This window comes from Rattus norvegicus, chromosome 17 (genome assembly GCF_021556685.1).
Source record: "Rattus norvegicus strain SHRSP/BbbUtx chromosome 17, alternate assembly SHRSP_T2T, whole genome shotgun sequence".
Classification (NCBI taxonomy): Eukaryota; Metazoa; Chordata; class Mammalia; order Rodentia; family Muridae; genus Rattus; species Rattus norvegicus.
This window is the reverse complement of record NC_141550.1, coordinates 41,002,348-41,024,435: the sequence shown is the minus strand read 5'-3', so window position 1 is coordinate 41,024,435 and position 22,088 is coordinate 41,002,348. Positions and strand designations below refer to the sequence as shown.

Below are 22,088 nucleotides of genomic sequence, written 5' to 3'. Positions count from 1 at the left end.
GGTAGGCAGTTCAGTCAAGTTTCTAGTCATCTTTGGAATCAGTTAAGTTTCCTGAGAGTGAAGAAACTGAGTTAAGGACAAACTGGCACTTGCTTTCCCAGCTGAGTTGCTGCCTTACACACCACTAAGACATGCTGCTCCATCGTGTATGAGTCATTAAATGCTGACTGCCCTTGCTTGAATCCAGTGCACTTATAATTGTTGTACAATTAGAAATGCATCTCAATTTGTATAGATTGTATAATTAAATATACATGTATAAAATTATCAAATAAATCCCTAAACAAACATGGATCTTCCTGCCTGAATCACTAAATAAGCACCCAGGTATGCTAATAAAAAAAAAAATAAGGCAAGTATAAACTGCCAAGTTAATTTAAAATTGGGCAGGCTGGATGGCTCGGTGCCTAACAGAGTGGTATGGTGTGTGTCATTGGCATGAGCCAGCCGTATCAAAGATCATAACCTCAGAATCATGGGAAAATGACAAAGCCTCCCCCAGCTACCTCTGGGTGAGCCTCTAAGCCCAGCTACCTCCAGGTAAACCTCAGAGGGATGGCAAACTTTCCTCTGGTCCCTGTGTAGATGCTGATAGTGTATGCAGAAAATGTATACCATCACTTCACTAACGCATACTCACAACCTGATGGACTGCCCCCTACTGAGACTGCCTGTACCGAGATTAGCTGTTTGGCTATGTAATAACTGTCTCTCTGTTCAGCTGTCTATAAAGAACACACTATGTTTCCAGAGCGCTCCAGCTTCTCTGTTGGAGACTCTAGACCATCTGATCCCAGCCTTTCTTTCTGTACATCTGCCTGTATGACTTCTCTTTATTCCCTTGATGCTGCGGTCAATCCATGGAGTTGTGCTGGATGCAGCACAGGCCCTCCCTGCCCCCAACAAGAACAAAACAAAATGAAAATCCTAGCTTTTGAGAAATTGACAGGTTTAGTAACAGTATGGACAGAAGTTCAAGGGAAGCTTGGTAACCAATGCCCTAACATATATTAATAAAGCCAGTGCTCCAGTGCAGAAGGTGATATCAACTCTGTAACTGAGCAGTGAGCTGCCCTGTATCAATGACTCCCATCAGGAATGCCAGGGTACCTAGGAAGGTCCTTTGATACTGATCCACTTTTGCCTGCTTAATTTTACACAGGGTCTTGTTCTGCTGACCTCAATCTCACAATCCTCCTGCCTCATAGCCTTCAGACTCTTGAGGTCACAAACCTCCTCCGCCATGCCAAGTTTTGTCCTTTTTAAAATTAAGCAATTGCCACCAAAAGAGCTATGAACAAACTACACACACACACACACACACACACACACACACACACACACACACACACACACACACCTGTATATGTATGTATACATACATACAACCTGCTCCTGCTCCAGAAAAATTTTCTGGATAGGGTCTGCTTACCACCTATGGATGCCTAAAATGTGTCCAGGGGTGACTACACCCCTGTGGTAATAATCACAGGCCTCCTTACTGTGGCCCACACTAGTATCAGCCTCCCTGCCCTCCTAGGCTCTAATCACTGCCTTCCTGACCATGTTTACTTGTTTTTCCAGTGTCTAGAATTAAATACATATATGGGGAGGGGGGGCAGCCGCAATCTACTCAGCTCCAGTGGTTACGCCATCTTGGACTTTTGAAGAAAAGGTTTGATAAACGCCTTCCAATCCAACTAAAACCTCGAGCAACTATCACTTTGCAGGGGGATTTGTGACATAAAGAGGATTTGCAGTTATAAGAACACATGATGGACAGCTCCATAAATGCTAACCGTTTAGTGAGACGCAGAAGGACATTCCCTTTGAAGTCAGCTCAGTATCTCTTGAAATAAAACTGCTGACACTTCAGATATCGCCCCTGTATATCCCTGAGGGATTTATTCTAGGACATCTTGGGGATAACGAATTCCTAATGCTGAATGTCCACTGAGTGGATGGCATTTGCATATAAACTGTGTACATCCTCCTGCATACTAAACCATTTCTGGCTCACTTACAATACCGACCATAACATATAAAGGTTGTGTAAATAGTTGCTATGCAGTGTACTGGTGTAGGGGACCATGAAAAGAAAATAGGCCTAAAGAGGTTCAGCTGAGACAATGACTTTTCCCTATAATACTTTCTGATTGATAGTCGTTGAATCCTTGCATTTGCATGCAGATACAAGGCTGACCAGTTCTCAGTCAGAGAAGCCCAGTGGCATCGCAGATGAGGAAACATGGTAATATGGACGGTCCAAGCAGGGATATGGGGTGTGCAGGGTGGTAGGAAAAGGGAGTTCACAGCATACTGAGTGAAAACTGGCTCCCTGAAGTGGTCATTGCTAGGTAAATTCAAAGTTAGGATAACTCGAATCCTTCATTCACATCATGGCTGTTCCATTATTTCAATTCAGAGAGATGCCACCAGAAGTAGCTCTCCATGTTTACAACCTCGGAGCCCTAAACAACGATGTTATCAGTAGCATGGTTTTTATACACCTCTGACTCTCAAAGTGTGCTTCATCCAGGTCTAGGGATTTTCTAAGTGGCAGATCGCCTTCCCTACCTACATGAGACCTGCATTACATTCTCAACATTGAGAAACCAAAACATTTCTCATCAAAAAGGCTGCAAACACCCAGCTCACCTGCAGGCAAGCACATGTTCCAGTGAGTTTCAAGGCTCAGCTGTTAGAGCTACCCACCCACCTGTTCATATCCCCCCGTCTTCCTTCTGAATGTCTCCCCACCTACCCTTGTCTTGTCTTTACTCCAGAAGGGATTCAGAGTGACAGTCATTGGCCAGCACACAACTAGTGGCAGAGTCATTGCCTACAAAGAGCAGGGCCACTGGCTGCCACTCCTGACTCTTCCCCATGTCACATAATGCACATATAAATGCTGTTCCCCTGTAGGGTCTTGTTCTGATACTGGAGATATTTGGTTGTGATTATAAAGTTACCAGCATTCCACACAGAGAATTGGCCCATTTGGATTAGAAGCCAAGACAGGCCACTTCCCAACCCTTCTTTACTCTCAGTGCTCCAAGTATCTTCCACAGGAATGGCTCATAGAACTGAATGAGATGTTACCAACACACCAGGACTCTATCAGTCTCTGCCTTCCCAGCCCTGGCATTGCAGATATGTACACCATGTCTATATCCTTTTAGTACCTGCTGGTGATCTGACCTCAAGTTCTTCTGCTTTCCCAGCATGTACTTCATCAACTGAGCTATCTCCTCAACAAATTCTGCAATTTACTGGATGTTAGCCAATGGTGAGGATGATGATGTCAAAGCTCTATTTTGTGCATGTAAACATATATTGCCATACAAAGTGGCAACGTCCAAGCTGGCCTCAAATATGGAATGATTCTGCATCTTTTTCCCTAAGGTGTGGATACTAGGATTATAGGCATGTACCACTACTCCCAGCATAACTGGTATTTCCTTTTTTTTTAAAGATGTGTTTGTTTGTTTGTTTGTTTATTTATTTATTGTAAGTACACTGTAGCTGTCTTCAGATGCACTGGAAGAGGGCATCATATCTCATTACAGATGGTTGTGAGCCCCCATGTGGTTGCTGGGAATTGAACTCAGGACCTCTGGAAGAGCAGTCAGTGCTCTTAACCACTGAGCCATCTCTCCAGCCCCTGGTTTTCTTCAAATGTAGATTTACACCTAGAAGCATTTTAAACTTCCCTTAAATCTGAGCAGTTAAAAGTGGATAATCTGAACATGCAATGTGACTTGGAGGCATGCTATAGCAGGATTCCACATGGTTGCCTGCTAGTTTCATACAAATTCGGACAGATTTTTCAAAAATAAATAGTAATAATGACCAGAATTTATACAGCATTTACTATATGCTGGGCCTTGTGCCTAGTTGAAATTAATCCATGAAGTGGGTCCCTAGGGCATTTCTATTTCCATTTTTAAATTCCAACCCCTAAACTACACTAACAAATTCAATAACAAATGTTACACTGTAGATAGCAAAATAAATTTCTTTGTCCTTAATTTGCACAGGGTAAGTATTTTGATATTGTAAATGATTAGAGTGTTGGTACCATAATTAAATATGCCAATTAACAGGCTACTTGCTCATACCAAATTTCCAAGGTGAGCTGCGTGTGGACTCTCACCTGCCTGATACATCTGAAGGAAGCATCAACCACACTGGCGAGAACGCAAGAGCCACACACAGAGCAGCACAGAGACTGTCTGCAGCCTCGTTTTGAAAAGTCAAGATTAATTGCATTGCCTGCCTCATCAAACCTGCCAACAAGCAGCCAGTCAGCCTGAAGCATGTCTCCCGTTTGTCCCGGTAATTATGCAGAACTACTCGTGAGCAGTGAATAGACTCCAAGGCCCAGAGTAATCCACAGCCCTTAAGAATCTGTCCTAGAAAAACCTCAAGAGCAGATGACAAAGCCCTACGAATCCACACTGTGGACAGAACCATGCACAACATCAGAGCTGGCTAATCTACAGCCAAGATGAAGCAGTCACACACCAGCTCATTCCTCAAGAAAAAAAGCACAGGACTCCCAGTCTGTCATAATCAAATGCAGCAAACTCTGTGATTTATTGGAATAGACAAATAAATAAATATGGCTAAGTCTCTCTTATTGATGCATATAAATACACCATCCCAAGTACTCTGAAGAGAGTACAACACAAAATAGGTACTCAATTCAATGTATTAAATTAAATGTCGGCATGAGCGATTAGAATAGTTAGACCCTGGATTACGAACTGGCTGCTCTATTCTTTAAAACCACAATCCAGGACTAGAGAAAGTGCTCACAGTTAAACAGTAGTTACTGCTCTTGAAGAGGACCAGAGTTTGGTTCCCAGCACTTACACAGCAGCTAACAACCATCGGCAACTACAGTTCCAGGAGCTCTGTCGCATTCTTCTGGTGTCTACAGGCACTGCACCCAGGTGGTACACAGACATACAGTCAGGTGAGATACTCATAAAATGAAATAATCTTAACCAAACAAAACAAACAGTGCCCACAGCACTCAGAGAAAGTCTTCCTAAAAGAAAATACATCAACTATCAAGTCTCCCTTGAAGGAGGCCTACCAAAAAACAGAATTCAAAGCTCATGTTCGGGTTTTGACATTTAATTTCAAAAAGTTTATTTCTGACTCAATGTTCTACTTGGGGACACACCTGTAATCAGAACACTAGTGTGGTAGTGAGGCACCCTTTGCTCCTGCTCCAGCACAGCTGAGACCAGCCAAAGCACCTTTGTCTGCCTTTGGCAGTGTTGATGTGCTATGTTCCCTCTGACAACATGCAGTACCTGTGCAAAGGTGACAGCAGTAAAGAGGCAAACCAGAGCCTTTGTAAGAGCTGCTGAGGGCCCATCGGGTACTCTAGCTGCCAACTATCTCATCTACTCAGAATAATTGGGTTAGTGTATCCCTTGGGTGTCTACGGAAAGCAGTAGGGAAGCAGACAAGTTAGCACCAAGTGTAACAACATGGGTCCATAAGGAAGTCCATTACTTTGTACGGTAACATTAAAACTTAAGAAAAAAGAAAGCATGCATTGATGATTTTCTGATACCTATACATCATTTCCCAACTCCTTCAATAAGCAGTCATGAAAGACTGTGCACTAGGTATTCTGTTAGATGCTGTGAGTTAAATCGTAAAGATGAGCTTCCCTTAAAGATGTCCTAACCTAACAGAAGCCATTTGTTGTGCCCTTGAAATATATTTTCATTTCTAAAAGACTTTAGATAAGAACAGTGACTTTGTTCATCTTCTACACTTATCAATGCTGAAATTTTTACTTAGAATTCTCTGGGCACACACAAAGCTGCCGGAATCCCAACCTCACTCCCAACAGGGTCAGTATATACTGAAGTAGAAGTGTTCCATATTTTAAGCCACTGGCTTGTTTTGTTTGTCTTATGTATATGATAAATTTGCCTATAGGTATATATGTGTGCTATGTGGGCACCTGGTGTCCTCAGAGCCAGATCCTCTGGAGCTGGCTAAGGGTAGTTGTGAGCTGTCCTGTGGGGATGGTAACTGCCAGAGGCCCTCTGCAGGAGCAGCAAATGCTCTTTAACTCTGAGCCATCTCCCTGGCCTTGAACATGCCTCTGTTTAAGTGAAACAGAAGTGACCTTTCCTCTGTTTTCAAACCAGAATATACAACTGACTGCCATTGTTCATATACTTACACCCTTTGTGTGTTTTAGCATAGGCATATTCTGCCAACTACTTGTAAGAAATTTTCCTTCTTTTAATCTCTCATCCCAAAGTATTTCACTGACTCAGTGAACTTCTCATAGCTGTAAGGAAAAAAGATAAGATGTTGGCTTTTCTGCCTAAGCTTTTCTCATAGGCCCTTCTTGTTTTGAAGCTACTTTGTCATCTTCCTGTGCCCTTCCCTTCCCCTGCACTCCCTTTGGGCTTGTTAGTCACCAGGCTCCACCCTCTGAAGCTCCCTGACCCTGATCACTAGCCTCATTCTACTACTCACACATAGGAGTCCTCACAGCTCCTAAAGTCTTCACCAAGTCTCACCGATTCCTGTCCCATCATGCCACTAACCATTTCAAGCACTTTGTACTGTTTGTGATCAGAGGGTCCAATTCCACCCCCAGAACTTCAGAGCCTTTCTCCTTCCTCCCAGGTCCTTCCCTACTTACCCAGCCTGCCCATGATACTGTGGTGGAGAAAGGGACATTTGGTCTTCAGCCCTAGATCCCAGAAGAGAGTTTCTAAAACCATTGGGGCCTCTTGAGCCAGAGGAACAAACAGTGCATTTGTTTCATTTTTGATTATAGTAAGCCCCTTTCAATAATAATAAACCTAAGTTTAGGGCAAGGAGAGCTTGTTGTAAACTCTTGAACAGGTTCCTGATGAAAGCCAGTAGAGGTCAAGAGCCAACCATGTGCTTCAACAGGGAATTTCAGCATCTCACCTCAAACTCCTGGAGGGGCAGAAGACTGCATGAACCACCACTGGACCATGACTAAATACCAGTGACCATAACAGTCACTTTGTTTTTTTCTTTAATTTATATATCTATATCTATATCTATATCTATATCTATATCTATATCTATATCTATATACTTATTATCTGTATGTAGCCCTGGCTGTCCTAGAACTGTGTAGACCAGTTGGCCTCACAGAGATCCACCTGTCTCTGCCTCCTGAGTGCTAGGATTAAAGGCAAGTACCATTACACCCAGATTGGCATCTCTTTAAAAACCCTCCATTATGGGTTTCAGAGCTGCTGTTTCATGAGTTCAGGACTGCTGAGAGAGGAGGCACCTGGAGGAGGGAAGCTCCATGCAGCTCAACTGTAGGGCTGAGATGCAGCCTTTCTAAGGACCAGCGAAAAAGAAGTGCATAACCATTCTGTGGACTGTCATAGCCACAGAACCCCAAGAGCAGTTCACAGGATCTTCAACTTTAGAACTAGTTGGTCTAGAGTATAGGAAGCCTGGACTATTTAGCTTGTGGCTAGGAGCCCATATGTTGCAGGACTACACCAACTCCTGCTGGTTCGTGGGGTTGGGGGTGGAGTATAAAATTAGGACCTGGGTGCATAACTGTGGCTTATGATCCTCCTTTGCTCTACCACCCACATGTCGGGGTAACAGACACCACACACCCAGCTCCTTTCCGTAGATCCGTGTATCTGATTGTTGGAGCAAGAGGAGGAAGGCAGGGCACAGGACGTGGCCTGGATTATTTCAAGCCAAAAATGTATGAACAGAAACAGACAGACACACCCAATTTGAAAGGGCAAGAATGGCTGAGGGATAGATAGACACACTCAGATTGGGAAGGAGTAGCTAGACAGACAGACAAACTGACAGACTGACAGAAAGCACACACACACAAACACACAAAGAGAGGTTGCTAGACAGAGGACAGACACACAGATGGATACTGGGGTAGGGGGCTAGACATAATGGAATCATTATTTTGAACCTGTGTTTCAGCACTCAAGGGCAAAGCCCTCTGCAGCCAGGTGCCAGGTACAGGTTATTTATAATTTGGCAAGCAGAACTCACAGAAACTCAAAGTCTAAACTAAGTAAAAACTCTAAAGGGCAAGAAAACAGGCACTTGAATCATCAAGATTGGGAATTTTGACAGCTAAGTTATTAAAATATTTTCACTGCTTGTAAATTCTTCCAGACTTTCTCTACTAATATACACAGAAAGAAAAAAAGGAAAACATAACAAAACAAAACCACTTTCTCAAACACAAACACAGTAGAAGGAGGAAAGGGCCAAGTTCCTTTCGCAACACAGGGTTCCTGGTGCCCTAGGCCCTGTGTTTGATGTGGTTGAAGGCAAGAACCCACATCTGGCTAGAATGAGGACAAAGTCCAGCCGGCTGCTCCCCATAGGAAACCTTTGCGACTTAAGTGGCTTGTAAGTTTCCGAAGCCTTGTGGGAAGAAGATATCTCATAAATAGAAGCCAGCTTGAAGAAAAAAGTGGTGGGGGTAGGGGCAGGGTGGGGCCCTAAGTGAATAGTAGGAACACATGAAAAACCACAGATACTGATATTTAAGGTTTATATACAAATCACTGTTTAAGCAATAGTGTTCCCCAATATGTAGACAAAATGCATTCCCAAACCCCAGGGGATGCCTGAAGCTTTCCAGGGACCTATAACAACATTTCATTTATAAATACAGCAGGAGTCCAACAACAATAATAAAATACAGAAGTTTTAACAATATACTGTAATACAACTGCCAAAATTCACTCTCCATGCTTCAAGATCTTTAATCAAGTAAAAACTGAGTTATTTGACGACTGCTGGGTAACTGCTGGGTGGAGAAAAAGAAAGCATTTGTGCAAGAGGTGGATGAGGGAGGGAGAAGGGAGGGGGAGGGGAAAGGGAGGGGGGGGAAGGAGGGGTGTTACACACCTGTGAATTCAGCACTCAGCAAGTCCAGGATCAGAGTGTAAGGTAATCCTCAGCTATACTGTGAGCACAAGAGCCAGCCTGAGGTACCGGGGAACATGTCTCCAAAAGGGGAGGAGTGAAGACAAATGAGGAAGGAAGGGAAGGGAGGACAGAGTCACAGAATGCCCCTCTATGCAGAATGACACGCAATTTTAAATGAAGGGTTTGTTTTTTTTTTCCGGATTTTTCCAGTTGAACTACAGATAATCACTGATAACTAAATGTACCTTTTTTAAAAAAAAAAAAGAAAAAAATAAGTCAATGAGTGCACCGGCTGGTTTTGTGTGTCAACTGACACAAGCTGAAGTTATCACAGAGAAAGGAGCCTCCCTTGAGGAAATGCCTTCATGAGACCCAGCTGTAAGGCATTTTCTCAATTAATGATCAAGATGGAGGACCCAAAAAAAAAAAAAAAAAAAAAGTTTGGTTGGGGATTTGGCTCAGTGGTAGAGCGCTTGCCTAGGAAGCGCAAGGTCCTGGGTTCGGTCCCCAGCCCCCACTGTGGGTGGTGCCATCCCTGGGCTGGTAGTCCTGGGTTCTATAAGAAAGCAAGCAGAACAAGCCAGGGGAAGCAAGCCAGTAAGTAGCATCTCTCATGGCCTCTGCATCAGCTCCTGCTTCCTGCCCTGCTTGAGTTCCAGTACTGACTTCCTTTGGTGATAAACAGCAATGTGAATGTGTAAGCTGAATAAACCCTTTCCTCCCCAACTTGCTTCTTGGTCATAATGTTTGTATAGGAATAGAAGCTCTGACTGAGACAAATCAGTTTGTTTCTGAAGAGAACGCTTATGCCCCAGGATGGCCTGAAACTCACTATGTAGCCCAGTATGGCCTTGAAGTTCTGATGCTTCTGCCTCTACCTACTTAGTGCTGAGATTAGATACTTGGACCTCCACACCCAGAGGACCATGTGTAACTAACGCCTCTGAAGATGAAACCATTGGCAAAGGCACACTACAGCTGGAGTAAAAATAACTACATTTTGCCTTTGTGGAATTATCATGTGATTCAACCCATTTTAATTTCAACTTACTTTCTCTTGATGACAAAATAGCTTTCCTTTGGAGTAGTAAACACTTCAGAGACCTAAATAGGCCCAATTCTGTAAATAAAGCTTTCACTATAAAGTGACCAGTCCCTGTGAATAATGCTTGTGTACACTGAACACCAGGCCCGAGTCTATACCACAGAACTGTATGGCAAGTCTCAATATTTGTTCTCTGCCTCTTTAGAGGAAAGCTTTCAGATCTGTTTCAGTGCATCATGTGATACTGAACACTTAATAAAATGCGACGTGGTTTTTTTTTTTTTTTATTTAATGTGAATGTGCATGGTATGACACATTTGTAAAGTCAGAGAACGACTGTCAGGAGTCTCTCAGTCCACCATGTGAAATCAGGGAGTTGAACTTAAGGCTGACAGCAAATGCTTGCATGGGGCAAGACCAATATTGTGTCTTGTGAATAACTTAGAGGATGTACTAACTATAGGTAATTTTACAGGATAACCAAACCTGTTCTTTTCTACTGATTTTTCCAGTTTTACTTCACAATTGAGATCTACCAAGATTATACCAAAACACACTTAAAATGTCGACTTAGATCCAACGATAGTACCTCCAAAATGAATTAAGAAGAGTAAATTCCTAAGCAGGTAACAAAAAGGAACCCTGCAGTGGGGAGAAAGAAGCTAGCCATGAAGCCAGCCCCTTACTCACTTGCTCCAGGCCGAAGTCTCTCCCACCACTGGGAGACCTCACATGCTCTGCAGAACCTTGTTTAGTCCCACCAAACCAAGAGTGTCCACCTTCCACCTCTCTAAAAGCCTATATCCTTTAAGGTCCTTTCCAAATCCCAGATGTGGAAAAATGCACCACTGCACGTGGGCCATTCACAAAGAAGCTGATGGTGCTCCTAGGCCATAAATAGTGTGACAGCTTTAATCTCAATGCCTCCAGAAAGTCCCTCCCACCAGACCACAGGAAGTGGATACCCCTGACATCCCCACTGCCCCACCCCCAACTCCACCTCTGTCTGAGACACAACCTTATGGTCTGAAAGATCCAAAAAGTCAGGACTCAACACATTTACTTTTTGGGTTCTCAATTCAATAAATCCAATAATCACACTAATAGCAACTATGGCTAGGCAATCCCCACAAACATTATCTTAGTTCTAAAAGCAGTCCTTCCCTCAGACAGGATATTCACTAACCACGAGGCCTTTCTTCAGCTCCAGGCTGATGTGTGTCATAAAGTTTTTCCCACAGAACTGGGAACACAAGGGAATCCAAAAAGCCCTTTTCCTTCCTTCACCTTCCCCCCTCCTGCCTCTAGCTGCAAGAGAGCTGGGAGAGGTGGGGCAGAAACTGCACAGTTCCCAGATCTAAAAGTGGCTGAACCAGAGTGCCCACCAGAGTCTGTTTGAGTCCAAAGCACATCAACATACTACCTTGCCCTGAAGGCATACAGTAATGCCTGCTTAGTGAACAAAGGCAGACAAACGAACAAACCTGGCTATACTAGCTTCCTTTCATTTTCCCACTTTTTTTTTTTCTCTTCCCAGATAGGGTTGTGTTGTGTGGCTTTGTGGGCTAAGAAGCCCACTGATTGGCCTCAAGCTTGTGGGCATCTGCCTCAGCCTCCCAACTGCTGTGATTGTAAGATGCACTGTCACATCAGGCTTACAGAAAAGACCCCACAGCATTCTGTAAGCCACACAAATGCACGGGTTAGGAAACTCCTTCAGAATGGTACCCAAACAGCAAACACAAGAAGCAAAATGCACACTGTAATTTCACTTCCACAAGTAATCATGCCAGGCAGACGTTCACAATTACTTCCCATTCATTTTCCTTTACTACTGAAGCCATCTATGTTTTCACAGTTGACAACTAAATATAGTCTCAAAAATAAACAATGGTGAAAGGACAGTCACCCCCAGGCTGATGTGCGTCATAAAGCTTTCCCACAGAAGTGGGAGCACAAGCAACCCAAGAAACCCCTTCCTTCCTTCACCTTCCCCCTCTTGCCTCTAGCTGCAAGAGAGCTGGGAGATGGGGAATGGGGGGTGGGGAAGCAGAAACTGCAGAGTTCCCAGATCTGAAATAAAAATATTCACTTGTCAAAGCATGAAGAAGGTCCCCTATTGAGCTAGTTTCCGGTGCTTAATTCCTGTGGATATGTTCCCCGACTTCTAGTGCACTTGGAAGGAGGTAGGAACCTGGTATGTTTTGAGCACATACTGTAACAGCATGCTGAGGGGGGCCTAAGGTAAAGCCCCCTACACTTTAAGAAGGTGACAGGAAAAATCAGCTCAGCAGAGGACACACAAGGAACAGAGCCAGGACTGCAAATGCCTCGACACCTTCTTGGGAAGCAGAAACATCCAAAGTACCAGCTTGGTTCATATCCAGAGGAAAAACTCCTGCAACAAGCAGGCTTCCTGCAAGGCTGCAAGCTTCTACAGCTCTGGGATGGGGAGAAAAGCAAGCCACTGTGTCTCCATCACAAACAAGGACCTTTCAGCCTCCTTGACAATAATTCCAAGCCAACAGGAACATCCACACCCAAGTAACTCTGGCACTTCAGAGTGTAGGGGTTTAACCCACAACCGGTCCTCCCTAGAAGGGTTTTACTGATGAACGAAGCTACTATGACCCAATCCTCCCTGCAGGGCACAGAGTCCACAACTTCTTAGAGACTTCTCCACCTCCCTTCTGTGCTCAGTGAAGAACAAGAGACTGGAGAGCTGACAGATGGCTAGGAAGGAATGGGGGTGGGCAGCTCTGGTATTACACACACACACACACACACACACACACACACACACACACACACACACACACGCAGCCTCCAAGGAGAGTACAAATGGAATCCAAGAGAAGCAGTTATGGTGATTTATGAAAGACCTTGAGGAAAAAGAAAATCAAAATACAGTGTGGCCATCAACTTCAAGGAAGCAAACTGGATAGATGTGTTAGAGCAGAGCCAGAGGCAGGCGAGACAATGAAGCCTCACTCTAATGCTGTCTACGGCACTGAGCATGCTGTGAGCTGAAACCTAGTTATTCTGATTCCCTTCCTGGAACCCATCCTCAAAACAGGACCCAAGATAGACCAAAGCATCCTGGGGAACAGCTCAGTGCTAAAGTGTTTGGCTGGCACAAATGAGGTCCTGAGGTCAATCCTCAGTTTTATCAAATCGGTGGCAGATGGGCAGATGATCATAAGAGCAGATTTAAATTCAAAAATCACAGAGAATCAGGCCACATAGGCTGTTCCTTGTAAACTCTGGGAGGGAGGAAGCAAAGCTTTCCTAACAACCATTTTGTTAAATTGACAATTCTCTGTGAATCAGTAATTCTACCACTCTAGGCATTATATTAGGCAACGCAACATATTTTGTCCAGTTAAATATTTTTATTTATTTATTTATTTATTTATTTATTTATTTATTTATTTATTTATTGTAAGTACACTGTAGCTGTCTTCAGGCACACTAGAAGAGGGCATCAGATCTCATTACAGATGGTTGTGAGCCACCATGTGGTTGCTGGGATTTGAACTCAGGACCTCAGGAAGAGCAGTCAGTGCTCTTAACCACTGAGCCATCTCTCCAGTCCAACTATTTTGATAACAAATGAGTCTAGGACAAGCGTAAGTGTACAAACACTAAGCTGTCATATTAAAGTATATTCAGGATCGTTGTAGCAATGTAAACTTTTCCTTAACTCTACACCCTGTTGGGTACAGGGGTGCACACCTATAATCCCAGCACTTGGGAGGACAACACAAGAGGACCAGGAGTTCAATGTGAACCATAGTTCCTAAGCAAGAACTCTATTTTAAAAAAAATAATAATTATAATCCTCATCTAGGTATTTCAACCATTTCTGAAATGTGTCAAGAAAGAACACAAAAGCAAAGTTATCAGATTTCAATGTTTCCATGGGAAAAACCTGGAACTGCCAAACCAATGTGCTGTCCTTGTACATGGCATTTTCTGCGACTACCTGGCTGGGTCACCCGTGTTGACTGTCTGCCCTGGTTTTCATCTGAGGACCCTGATCATATGCATGGTTAGGAGGCATTCACCGCCTGCTCCAGAGTTCTAAAAGCAACATATTGGGTGGATTTAACCCAATGGCTTTGCAATTCTTTTTCAGTCTCTTTGCAATTGCCTGCTTTGCCAGGGCAGGGAAATGGAAATTATTTCAAGAAATAGTAAGAGTGTGCTGTGCTTTAGGGAACTCCACTGAACTTATTTCCCTCAAGATCATTCTCAAAAATTGTCCATCTCTGACCTCTGTTTGCTATTTAAGTTTAACAGTACCCTCAAAGACACAGTCCTCTGAGGTCCTCCAGGGAGCATCAGGAAGCACCAAATGACTGAACTCTGGACCTCTTCCCTAGCTGACAGAAAGGTAAGGAGCCGACACAGAAGACATAAAATCTAAAGATGACAAAACTGAGCTACTGAAGTGTTGACTAACCCCAAATATGAATTCCTTCCTTGCTGCAGTAATAATACTGGCCTTTGATTCATCCTTCTTGAGGCCTTGACTCCTGATCTCCTAATGCACGCTGAACCCACTAACAGGAAAGACAAACACAGTTACATCATAAACAGCTCTGAGTGCTGGAATCTCCACAGGGCGAGCCCTAACTTAGGACACCTTTTCCAGCCACAGATGACTGCCCTAGTTGTTCCTCCCAGCTGCCCTCCCAAACCGTTAGCACAGCCACAAAGAGAGCAGACCTGTGCCAGCTCAGCAAGCACCTACCCTACCAGTCCAGCGCTCTCAAAGGCCACACTGTTCTTTGTAGCTGAAGTACACATCACCTAAAGCATCCCTAAGGCAACACTTATTTCATTTTCCCGTCTGAGCACTCACATAAACACGCAGAGGGAATTGAAACCAAGAGGTTGCTTCGATCACAGAACCAATCTGCGCCCTCTGCTATGAGAATGGCACTGTTTTCCCAATGTACAAGAGAAACCAATTTACACAGTAGCAGCCAACAAGTGAAAATACTTCTACTGCAAAATTGAAGAGTGTAGCAGCAAACACGATAGCATGCTCACATGTATAATTACATAGCGGGCTGTGCAAACACTGAGAGCGGGCTTCGACTTAGCAGAAGTCTAAACACTTCTAGGATAGTTTGCAAGGCTCAGTTACCCAAATCCAGTGGTTAATTTTCTTTACATCCCAAAGGGTTCCCCAAAGCTAATCATCTTCCGCTGGGAAGTCACTACTAGAAGCATGTTCTGAATATGCCTGTAATAGGCTGACATATATCAACAGGATGTTCTCCCGTGTCCTAGAGAAGGGGCCATAACTATCTACCTACCTTTTATTACATTTTACTGGTTTTATGTTTACATGTGTGTTTTAAGTTTGTGTGCACCACATGCATTCTAGGAGCCTTCAGAGAGGAAGGGAACATCAGATCCCCAGACCTGGAGTTGCAGGTGGTTGTAGCTACTGAGGACCTAAACCAAAGTCTTTTGCAAGAGCAGCAAGGCTGAGGGTCAGGTATACCTGGATTGCCAGCTTCCTGACCCTCTAACTGACAGAAACTTCACTGCCTCAGGGATGAAAGGCAACTCATCCATTTGTGGGACTGTGGCAAAGGTGGGAAATAATAGATTCAAATAGCCAGCCTATTAAGAAACGGAACTCAAAAAAAGATACATACCACATGTTCTATTTATAGAATCTTCCTGAAAGGATACAATTATAGACATGGAGAATTAGTGGTTGTCAGGGGTTGGGGACTGAAGTCGGGGGGAAAGAAGTGGTTATGGTTATAAAAGGATCACTCAGGGTCCTAGAGAAGGAACTGTTCTGCGGTTTTTAATGGTAACTACGAGAGTTTCTTGTGATAATGTTGTACAGAGCTCAGTGCACACTAGAGTACTCTAGAAACCTGAGGATTCGAGAGGCAGATCAATGACAACGTGGATGTGAATTTCCTCAGTGCAAACTTTAGTGTTGCTCTGGGACACTGCACTGGTTACTTTCCCCTTACAGAAACCAAACACCTTAGGAGAAGCAACTGAAGAAAGAAAGGGTTTGTTTTGACTCAACTGTTCAGGAATACAGCCCCATCCTGCAGGAAAGGCAGCGTGACCTACAGTTCACGCAGGTTGGTTTTATTCAGGAGTCGATGTGGTTTTCCCTCCATTTTTACTCCATCTGGTCTCCCTGCCCACAGGATGATCCTGCCCAGGCTGGCTCTGCCCTCCTCAATTTAACCTCTCTGAAAATAGACACACCCCAAGGAGCGTCTCACTACGGCTCTGGGGGTTTCCTAATCCAATCAAGTTGACATAGAAATTAGTCACCATAAATGTGCCACTCTTGAAGGAACTGAGTCGAACTCAAGGTCACTATGTTATTTCTGGCAGATGAACTCAATCTATAATTATCTCAAATAAGTGTTTTAGAAAATCTCATCATCTTAAAAAAAAAAAAAAGAAGTGCTGGGCGTGTATTCTTAGTATATTGGTCAAGTTTTCCTCTCACCCACAAAACAGGCTGCTATTTCCTACTTCCCACTAATGAGACTCTAGAATGATGGCCTTCTAGACTTTCCTAATGGCCAGGACAAAGGCAAAGGGTCCCTATGTAACTGATGAGGAAAGCCTCATTCAGGATAACCACCGTGGCCAAAGCTTTCTGTATGAATGACAAACATGGGCAACAATGTGGAAGGGTCTGGGGGGAAGGGGGAAAAATACTTTGTGGCCTGAACCAATATTTGCCCAAGTATTCTCAGTAATACTCTAAGTCCTTAAAATGTTCCAAAGTGAAGGATCACAGAACATTAAAATCCTGCACATATCCTCTGGTAGCACCAACTAAATAAGCATCTATTAACGTCACCTCACCCATCTATCCTTCTACAAAGCATCTTGTTCAATGGGCATCCAAGCAAGTACTCCCAAGTCTAGAATTTTGGTTAGAGGAAAGGGGGTCTCTAGCACTGAAACACAGCCAGGTCCACCACCCAGGCAGGAGAACACAGCCTTGGGAAAGACAGAAAGCAAGACAGTTTCAAACAGCAATTGAATTCACTTCCCCTTCAAGACTTCCCTGGCACCCCAGCTATACAAGGACCAGCTTGTGTGGGTGGGCCACCTGCACATCCCCACATGACCCGCAGGTGAGCTGGTATGATGATGTAAGAGTGATCTCAGGGCAGCCATCCTCAGCCCCACCCTCATACCAAACCCCTCTTCCTCTTGAACACAATAACTAGAACAGCTGTATTTTAGCATCTCTACCTTCCTCTCTCGTTAGCACACAATGGACAAATGTGCAATCAAGAAAAACAATCTAGTACCCTGGCAAAAATATTTTCTCTACCCACTGAGCTACTTTCTAAAGTCAGAGTCAGGCCAAAGAGATGGCTCATCAGTTAAGAGTGTTGGCTGCTCTTCCAAAGGACTCAGGTTTAATTTTTAACACCCACATGGCAGCTCACAACTGTCTTTAACTCTTGTTCCAAGGGATCTGACACACTCACACAGACAAACATGCAGCCATATCACAAATTTACACACAATAAAAGTGAATTATTAAATTCAGAGTCATTTGCTAGGACTAGTTCTAAGAATAGTCAACCTAAGAGCAGCAAATCAGGACAAATCTTGACAAATTTAGCAGCCAACTATCTACATATCCAAAACAAAAGTTATCTCAACTCTGAAGCCTGAAGCAGGAGAATCTGTGAAACCCTCCTTTTGACAGGAGAGTAGAACCAAGTTTAGTACAAACACCAGAGTGATTCCCTTAGCTCTCGATAACCTATTGTGTAATGGATAGCCAACTTTTAATACCATGTTGCCCATAAAAAGGTAAAGGGTTCTATGATTAAAAAAGAAGCAATCAGGCCAGGCATGGTGGTATATGCTGTGACCCTGGGAGCATCTGGGTGGTGGAGGCAGGAGGATCAGAGATTTAAGAGCAGCCTCAGCCAAACATGTTTAAGGTCTACTTGCCTCAAACAAACAAACAAAAATGTAGTCATGAAATACACACTCCCTTCTTGGCTTTCCAGCCCTTATTAATTCCTGAATATATAACACATGTCAAGTACTGACAGGCAGTATTTGTGTCATAATAAGAGGCACAAATGGTAAAAAACTGATCTGCCAAAACTCAGCTTCCTTTGAAATTGATTGCAGCTTCTGTGCTTTGGGCTAGAAATTTCTGATCTCTTCTTTCTTTTTTTTTTAAATTAATTTCTTTTAGTTAGCACACAAAGTCGTGTGTTTCATGACGGCATTCTATGCATGTATCATTAGATGTCATTCTTATTCATTCACACACACACACACACACACACACACACACACACACACACACACTGCTGCCCTCTTCCTTTCCTCCACTGGCCCCAGCTCTGCAACAGAGGGCAGGCCTGTGATTCAGAGGCAGAGAACTTGCCCATCATTCAGAAGGCCTGGGTTTCAGCACCTGCAAAGGTCAGTAGGAAACTGGACACCTACCTGCTTCACTTCTGGACCTTCTGGGGACGTTCTCCTTGCAGAACTCAGATACCTTAACTTCCCCATCCTTCCTCTGTGATATATCTTATTACAAAGACAGAGCCTTCCCTTCATCCCTCTCTGGTCATTCACAGAGACTATCCAATTCCCTGGCAAGCAGGAAAAGTCCAGGTATCTCTGTTCCTAATCCATGGTTCTATTAACAAAACTGCACATTCCCGGAAGGTGTGAAAGCCAGTGAGTGCAAGACTGGAACAAAGGGATACAATGTACCACAAGGCCCTCCCTCACCCTCAAGAAAGCAGAACGGTCATTTTTTTTCTCTCTCTCTCTTTCTTTTTTCCTCCTTTTCAGTTTTTGTACTGACTGGTTTTGAGTGTCAACTTGACAGAACTGGAGTTATCACAGAGAAAGGAGCCTCCCTTGAGGAAATGCCTCCATGAGACCCAGCTGTAAGGCATTTTCTTACAGGGGGAAGGGCCCAGTCCATTGTGGGTGGTGTTGTCCCTGGGCTAGTAGTTCTGAGTTCTTTAAGAAAGCAAGCTGAACAAGGCAAGGGGAGCAAGCCAGTAAGTAGCATCCCTCCATGGCCTCTGCATCAGCTCCTGCTTCCTGACCGGCTTGAGTTCCAGACCTGACTTTCTTTGGTGATGAACAGCAATGTGGAAGTGCAAGCTGAATAAACCCTTTCCTCCCCAACCTGCTTCTTGATCATGATGTTTGTGCAGGAATAGAAATCCTGTTGTTTTGCTGTTTTGTTTTGTTTTGTTGAGGCAGGGTCTCATGTTCCCCAGGCTAACCCCAAAGCTGCTATACAGGCTACACAGCCAAGGCTGACCTTGAACTGATTCTCTCACTTAGAATGAGGCCTGTCTAGCAATCTCCATTGGACAAGGTGCAGGTGCAAAGGTGACAGGCTCTGCCACACATCACTAGAAGTTCTAGCATTGCTCGTTAGGCCAATAATTCTAAGTTCTAAGAAACCAAGTCAAACATTTCAACTTTCCTTTACATTTCAGACAAAACACTGTCATTTTTGTTAACCGACTATGCCACTCAGCAACCTTCTATTTGCACAGTAGGAAAGAAATACTAACAACTAAACTGAGCACTCCTAAAGGAAGCAATGCCCTCAGATTCAGAAATCAGAAAAATGCCCCCAAGCTGCCCTCTGGGGTACCCCTACTGAGCACATGAGGGAGCCCATAGGAAAAGATTCCTACTTGAGTTTCTTGAGTCTTCTTTACTTTAGAAGGTCATCAGAGTGTGTCTCCTCTCAAATTCCAAACACAAACCACAGGCCAGGAAGCTGAAAGGAGCTAGAGCCCAGACAAAGTCTTCCCTGTGATAAATACCTTTGTATGTGGCTTTGAGTCCAGGGCCAGTTTATAGGATAACACATTTGACTTCAAATTGCTCATTAGCAAGCAGGGTATTGATTGAGAAGTTGATTCCCTGTCTTGCCATTGTAGATCACTGCCTTGCTGTAGGCCACTTAAAAGATTCCAGCCTCGGGGTTGGGGATTTAGCTCAGTGGTAGAGCGCTTGCCTAGCAAGCATAAGGCCCTGGGTTCGGTCCCCAGCTCCGAAAAAAAGAAAAAAAAAAAAAAGATTCCAGCCTCACGTCTCAAAATGTGTCTGTTCATAACAGGCAGTGAAAGTCTTTAGGCTTCCATTTCTGGCCTGTGTGAGAGAGTCTTATCTCGTAGAGGCAATTTGAAGCTCAAGATGCCTGTGTCTGGTTGGATGAGGGCCTTTTTGTAGGGCCTCACCTCATAGATGACAAATGACAAGGCAAACAAAAGCTCCCTATTGCCACTTGCTATCTACTGTCTAACATGACCAGCAACAAGATGCAATTATAATGCCTCCTATGACAAGTAACAAACTGAGAAAGGAAGGCTTTTCCTGGCTTGAAGGCATCCATTATGGCAGAGAAGGCAAGGCGGCAGAGTATAAGACTTCCTGCTCAAATGTTCCCAGACCGGGAAGCAGAGAAGGACATGGCAGCATGCAAATGCTTTTCTCCTTCCATTTTGATTCAGCCTGGGACCCTCGCCACATTCAGGATATGTCCTCCTTCCCCAGTTAATCTTCCCTGGAAACACCTTCACAGACACCCCCAGGGGAGAGACCCCCTGAGCCCTCAGCATTTGTGAAACCAATCAAGCTGACAACTAGAATTCCCCTCTGCCACATGGAAGGCCCTTCTGTGGAAGGCCTTATACAGACAAAGTGGAGGGTATGGGGGGGAGCTGCATGTCAGCCTGTGTTTTTGAGCCCAAAGCTTACAATCAGCTCAGTTAGACTGACTGAGGCTCAGAGAGAGGACCTGAAACACTGAAGGGGAGCCACCTAGAAATTCAAAGCAACTAGAACCATTCAGTCAAAGACAATATGGCCACCAAACCACATCCCTCCACCTTCATGAACATTGCTGAAATGGCCATTCCTTTACTTGATTTATCAACTATTTGTCACAAAGCATCCCTCCCTTAAGAAGCAACAAAAATCTTGCATCATTGGCCTCCCTGCATTAGGAAACTTGCCTTTAAGTCATTGTGGACCAAAACCAGCTTTTGAAGGCTTCCCCTTAGCTAAAATAGTAATGCCACAAGCCACAAGTGCTGTGGTCTGAGTTATGTCCTCAATGCTGCTATCTTGATTGTAAAGCACAAGCAATCTCACCACCACCAGTCCCCACTGGAAAATCCCATGTAACCAGTTTCATCTGTTTCATTCTAGAGGCGAACCCCTTTGGAAAAAATTCAAGTAACTGACAATAATGTTTTAGGCTGACACACACAAAAAATAAAGCACTCTTAAAACAAAGTATCTATCACAGCCCTAAAAAGCCCACTGAAGTAGTTATTCTGCAGTGAGAGCCACAACCTATCTATAAAGTCAGTGGCCAGGCAGACATGGTGGCGCTCATGTTTAATCCCAGTACTCAGGAGGTAGAGGCAGGAGGTCAAAGGATCCAGGAAGAACCTCACTCTCCTATACCACATCCTAAAGCCTGAGGAGAAAGCACCCTTCCCGAGTAGGTGTGTGGCCAGGCAGGCAGGTAGCCAGGGCTCCAGGCTGATGACCACTGAATTCATGGGCTGAAGAAGTCTGCCAGGCTGCAGCCCCCTTGAGATAAGAGCATGGAGCCAGGTGTGTTCAGGACTAGAGAATCCTTAGGGGAATATGGAGGGAAGAGGGAAGAATGGGTGCTAGGAAAGACGCCTTTGCATGCTGCTCCTGCCAGCCCTGTGTAAGAACATGATCAGAGAATATGTTGATGCCTAGTGAAGTTGACTCCCTGCAACCAAGAATCCTTAGTCCTCCCTGACTCATTAAAATTGACCTCTACTTTGAACCCCACTTAGTAAGCTTGCATGGTCTAATCCTACTGAAGCGAACTCACTTACCAGCTGTCCCACAGGAATAGGAAATCTGGTCCTCGTACTAAGTGAGAATCAAGAAACACAAGAAGCAGGCAAGAATATTACAAAGACATGGGTCACCCTATTCAGCCATAAAATGTATTCCACAGACAAGATGGGAAGTCGGGGCTGAAGGCGTCTCTGAAGCCAGCCTATTCTTC

The 22,088-nt window shown here is 44.1% G+C and overlaps 1 protein-coding gene across 15 annotated transcripts in view; it reads right to left on the bottom strand.

The window, feature by feature from the left end:
* Carmil1 (capping protein regulator and myosin 1 linker 1) overlaps nt 1–22,088 on the bottom strand; it is a 279,258-nt gene that overhangs the window by 188,228 nt on the left and 68,942 nt on the right. For 4 of the 15 annotated variants that reach the window (XM_087590627.1, XM_087590629.1, XM_087590632.1 and 1 more), the window contains exon 1: nt 8,938–9,054. The gene's annotated coding sequence lies outside the window, so the exon portion shown is untranslated. 15 annotated transcript variants of the gene reach the window in all.